A 5,904-nucleotide genomic window follows, 5' to 3' on the forward strand; every position below is an offset into this window, starting at 1 on the left:
CTAGAAGCCTGTGTTTCAGACATAAGGAAGTGGATGGCTGAAAACTTTCTACTTTTAAACTCGGACAAAACAGAGATGCTTCTTCTAGGTCCCAAGAAACAAAGAGATCTTCTGTTAAATCTGACAATTCATCTTGATGGTTGTAAAGTCGTCTCAAATAAAACTGTGAAGGACCTCGGCGTTACTCTTGACCCTGATCTCTCTTTTGACGAACATATCAAGACTGTTTCAAGGACAGCTTTTTTCCATCTACGTAACATTGCAAAAATCAGAAATTTTCTGTCCAAAAATGATGCAGAAAAATTAATCCATGCATTTGTTACTTCTAGGTTAGACTACTGCAATGCTCTACTTTCCGGCTACCCGGATAAAGCACTAAATAAACTTCAGTTAGTGCTAAATACGGCTGCTAGAATCCTGACTAGAACCAAGACATTTGATCATATTACTCCAGTGCTAGCTTCCCTACACTGGCTTCCTGTTAAGGCAAGGGCTGATTTCAAGGTTTTACTGTTAACCTATAAAGCGTTACATGGGCTTGCTCCTACCTATCTTTCCGAGTTGGTCCTGCCGTACATACCAATACGTACGCTACGGTCACAAGACGCAGGCCTCCTAATTGTCCCTAGAATTTCTAAGCAAACAGCGGGAGGCAGGGCTTTCTCCTATAGATCTCCATTTTTATGGAACAGTCTGCCTACCCATGTGAGAGACGCAGACTCGGTCTCAACCTTTAAGTCTTTACTGAAGACTTATCTCTTCAGTAGGTCATATGATTGAGTGTAGCCTGGCCCAGGAGTGTGAAGGTGAACGGAAAGGCTCTGGAGCAACGAACCGCCCTTGCTGTCTCTGCCAGGCCGGTTCCCCTCTCTCCACTGGGATTCTCTGCCTCTAACCCTGTTACAGGGGCTGAGTCACTGGCTTGCTGGTGCTCTTTCATGCCGTCCCTAGGAGGGGTGCGTCACTTGAGTGGGTTGAGTTACTGACGTGATCTTCCTGTCTGGGTTGGCGCCCCCCCTTGGTTTGTGCTGTGGTGGAGACCTTTGTGGGCTATACTCGGCCTTGTCTCAGGATTGTAAGTTGGTGGTTGAGGATTTCCCTCTAGTGGTGCGGGGGCTGTGCTTTGGCAAAGTGGGTGGGGTTATATCCTTCCTATTTGGCCCTGTCCGGGGGTTTCTTCGGATGGGGCCACAGTGTCTCCTGACCGCTCCTGTCTCAGCCTCCAGTATTTATGCTGCAGTAGTTTGTGTCGGGGGGCTAGGGTCAGTTGGTTACCTGGAGTACTTCTCCTGTCTTATCCAGTGTCCTGTGTGAATTTAAGTATGCTCTCTCTAATTCTCTCGTTCTCTCTTTCTCTCTGAGAACCTGAGCCCTAGGACCATACGTCAGGACTACCGGGCATGATGACACCTTGCTGTCCCCAGTCCGCCTGGCCTTGCTGCTATTCCAGTTTCAACTGTTCTGCCTGTGGTTACGGAACCCCTACCTGTCCCAGACCTGCTGTTTTCAACTCTTAATGATCGGCTATGAAAAGCCAACTGAGATTTATTCCTGATTATTATTTGACCATGCTTGTCATTTATGAACATTTTGAAAATCTTGGCTCTCTCTAATTTTCTCATTCTCTCTTTCTTTCTCTCGGAGGACCTGAGCCCTAGGACCATACGTCGGGACTACCGGCCGTGGTGACTCCTTGCTGTCCCCAGTCCGCCTGGCCTTGCTGCTATTCCAGTTTCAACTGTTCTGCCTGCGGTCATGGAACCCCTACCTGTCCCAGACCTGCTGTTTTCAACTCTTAATGATCGGCTATGAAAAGCCAACTGAGATTTATTCCTGATTATTATTTGACCATGCTTGTCATTTATGGAAATTTTGAAAATCTTGGCTCTCTCTAATTTTCTCCTTCTCTCTTTCTTTCTCTCGGAGGACCTGGGCCCTAGGACCATGCGTCGGGACTGCCGCCCGTGGTGACTCCTTGCTGTCCCCAGTCCGCCTGGCCTTGCTGCTATTCCAGTTTCAGCTGTTCTGCCTGCGGTTATGGAACCGCCACCTGTCCCAGACCTGTTGTTTTTCAACTCTTGATGATCGGCTATGAAAAGCCAACTGAAAATTATTCATGATTATTATTTGACCATGCTTGTCACTTATGAACATTTTTGAACATCTTGGCATAGTTCTGTTATAATCTCCACCCGGCACAGCCAGAAGAGGACTGGCCACCCCTCATAGCCTGGTTCCTCTCTAGGTTTCTTCCTAGGTTTTGGCCTTTCTAGGGAGTTTTTCCTAGCCACCGTGCTTCTACACCTGCATTACTAGCTGTTTGGGGTTTTAGGCTGGGTGTCTGTACAGCACTTCGAGATATTAGCTGATGTACGAAGGTCTATATAAAATAAAATTGATTGATTGATTGAAGTATGACGTGGAGTGAACTTAGAATTCAAAGCGTGACTTACATGTTCCTGTAAGCCCTTGTCATTCCCATAACAAACTTAGCGTGACAGAACTAGGTTCCATTCATAGATAGTAATCCTACTCATGGATGAATGGGATATACTGTATGTATAAATATGTTGAAGGGATATACTGTATGTATAGTTTTGGACAGTAGTTAGGTGAAGCACCTCATTGTCCTTGAACCTCTCAGTAGTTTTTGTCTACTAAATAGTGTTTCATTAAATACATCACTTCTATGTGGAGTGTCATAACTTTCTTTCCCTGTCTTTCCGTGGAGACACACACACACGCACGCACGCACGCACGCACGCACACACACACACACACACACACACACACACACACACACACACACACACACACACACACACACACACACACACACACACACACACACACACACACACACACACACACACACACACACAGTCCTTGCTTCTATCTTAGTGAGTGTAGAAAGCAGGGATTTCACCTAGTCAAGACAGATGAGATCTTCTCGTATTCACGAGGGTATCCAGTTTAACATTTTTAGATCCATCTTTCTAATGTTCATTTCATCCATGAATTCTTTCTTCTCGGACCTGACAGCTAGTCCTGTGAACATAAACTTTGCCATGTTCCACAGCTCCGTTTCTTTGTCCCCTCTCATGTTCCCAGCTAAGGAATCTGTGACTTTAGGTGTGTGTGTGTGTGTGTGTGTGTGTGTGTGTGTGTGTGTGTGTGTGTGTGTGTGTGTGTGTGTGTGTGTGTGTGTGTGTGTGTGTGTGTGTGTGTGTGTGTGTGTGTGTGTGTGTGTGTGTGTGTGTGTGTGTGTGTGTGTGATTGTGTGTGTGTGTGTGTGTGTGTGTGTGTGTGTGTATTTTGACCTAATAAAAGTTGCTTAGCTAAAACATGACTACCGTAAGCCGAGAAAATGATATCATGAGTCTGTACGTAATCAAGATCTGCGTTTGAATTGCAGACATGCCGACCTTAACACAGGCGATTTCATTGAAAGGAGTATTATTCATATCCATACTCAGGTATTGAATTGAACTATTTCTTATTCATCTACATATGTGTGTGTATCTGTGACCCTGTGTCTGCCGATATCCCTTATATATTGTGTATGTTTAAGTCACTGCAGTAATTCTAATGTAACCGTGCCAGAATTACTGCAGAGCAGATACAGTATATGCCTCCTGTATTCCCTAAAGATAATTTTATCATTATGCGACAGATTACTGGAAATGAATTGAATACATTTCTACAGGGACCGAGCGTACAGTCTTAACTTCCCTCCGACTGTAAACCCTGTCATTTGTCCTCTTTAACATCAGCCAGCCTGCTCACCTTCAAAAGCCTCATCATCTCCTTCCACAGACCTCTGCTATGCTAAAAACAATCCCCCCCGTCTCCCTCTTCCTATTCCTGCCCCCTCCCAGCCTTGTCACTTGATTTTGTTATTACTATGCTAACCAAATCCTTATAAATGTGATTTAAGGCTTGGCGGCGCGCGCTCTTGTTTAGCCTTCTGCTGTGGCGATTTACGGCGTGAGGGAAAGAGAGAGGGAGAGAAGGAGGGAAAGGGGGAGAGGAGGGGAAGGCCCCTCTAAGTATTCCTAACGTCCTGCCACTACATCTGTTCAGCAGAGGCTGATTGGGGAAGAGTGGTGTTATTGCAGTGTGTTCTAGCCTGCACCCGGAGAGCAGTAAAGCATCAATAAAATAAAAAGCACCTGCATCTTAAATGAAATTTCAATTGAAAAACTTAACAGCCCTTCAAATTGCAGAATTTAACACAGACCAGTAAAGCCTAAATAACAGTCTGTGCTGCTAGGAGAGAAGGAGAGGGTGACTGGGGAGAGGAGGGAGAGGGGGGGGGGGGGTTACATGGCTGGGGAGTAGAGGGAGAGGGGGGTGGGGGTTACATGGCTGGGGAGTGGAGGGAGAGGGGGGTGGGGGTTACATGGCTGGGGAGAGGGGGGTGGGGGTTACATAGCTGGGGAGTGGAGGGAGAGGGGGGTGGAGGTTACATGGCTGGGGAGTGGAGGGAGAGGGGGGTGGGGGTTACATGGCTGGGGAGTGGAGGGAGAGGGGGGTGGGGGTTACATGGCTGGGGAGTGGAGGCAGAGGGGGGTGGGGGTTACATGGCTGGGGAGTGGAGGGAGAGGGGGTGGAGGTTACATGGTTGGGGAGTGGAGGGAGAGGGGGGTGGGGGTTACAGGGCTGGGGAGTGGAGGGAGAGGGGGGTGGAGGTTACATGGCTGGGGAGAGGAGGGAGAGGGGGGTGGGGGTTACATGGCTGGGGAGTGGAGGGAGAGGGGTTGGGGGTTACATGGCTGGGTAGTGGAGGGAGAGGGGGTGGGGGTTACATGGCTGGGGAGTGGAGGGAGAGGGGGTGAGGGTTACATGGCTGGGGAGTGGAGGGAGAGGGGGGTGGGGGTTACATGGCTGGGGAGTGAAGGGAGAGGGGGTGGGGGTTACATGGCTGGGGAGAGGAGGGAGAGGGCGTGGGGGTTACATGGCTGGGGAGAGGAGGGAGAGGGGGGTGGGGGTTGCATGGCTGGGGAGAGGAGGGAGAGGGGGGTGGGGGTTACATGGCTGGGGAGAGGGGGGAGAGGGGGGTGGGGGTTACATGGCTGGGGAGTGGAGGGAGAGGGGGTTGGGGGTTACATGGCTGGGGAGAGGAGGGAGAGGGGGGTGGGGGTTGCATGGCTGGGGAGAGGAGGGAGAGGGGGGTGGGGGTTACATGGCTGGGGAGAGGAGGGCGAGGGGGGTGGGGGTTACATGGCTGGGGAGTGGAGGGAGAGGGGGTGGGGGTTACATGGCTGGGGAGAGGAGGGAGAGAGGGGTGGGGGTTACATGGCTGGGGAGAGGAGGGAGAGGGGGTGGGGGTTACATGGCTGGGGAGTGGAGGGAGAGGGGGTGGGGGTTACATGGTTGTAGAGGGGGGTGGGCGTTAGTTACATGGCTGGGGAGTGGAGGGAGAGGGGGTGGGAGTTACATGGCTGGGGAGTGGAGGGAGTGGGGGGTGGGGGTTACATGGCTGGGGAGTGGAGGGAGAGGGAGGTTTGGGGGTTACATGGCTGGGGAGTGGAGGGAGAGTGGGTTGGGGGTTACATGGCTAGGGAGAGGGGGGTGGGGGTTATATGGCTGAGGAGTGGAGGGAGAGGGGGGTGGGGGTTACATGGCTGGGTAGTGGAGGGAGAGGGGGGTGGGAGTTACAGGGCTGGGGAGTGGAGGGAGAGGGGGGTTTGGGAGTTACAGGGCTGGGGAGTGGAGGGAGTGGGGGGGGGGGGGTTACATGGCTGGGGAGTGGATGGAGAGAGGCACGGGGGTACATAGCTGAGGAGTGGAGGGAGAGGGGGTGGGGGTTACATGGCTGGAGAGGGGGTGGGGGTTACATGGCTGGGGAGTGGAGGGAGAGGGGGTGGGAGTTACATGGCTGGGGAGTGGAGGGAGTGGGGG

The 5,904-nt window shown here is 51.2% G+C and overlaps 1 long non-coding RNA gene across 1 annotated transcript; it reads left to right on the forward strand.

Moving 5' to 3' along the window:
* Positions 1–47: 47 nt before the first annotated feature.
* On the forward strand, positions 48–2,121 carry LOC139530637 (uncharacterized). The gene is made up of 2 exons (XR_011666088.1): positions 48–1,075; positions 1,363–2,121. It is a non-coding gene; the product is annotated as an uncharacterized lncRNA (long non-coding RNA).
* The last annotated feature ends 3,783 nt before the right edge of the window (positions 2,122–5,904 follow it).

Source organism: Salvelinus alpinus, chromosome 9, assembly GCF_045679555.1.
Source record: "Salvelinus alpinus chromosome 9, SLU_Salpinus.1, whole genome shotgun sequence".
In the NCBI taxonomy this organism is placed as follows: domain Eukaryota; kingdom Metazoa; phylum Chordata; class Actinopteri; order Salmoniformes; family Salmonidae; genus Salvelinus; species Salvelinus alpinus.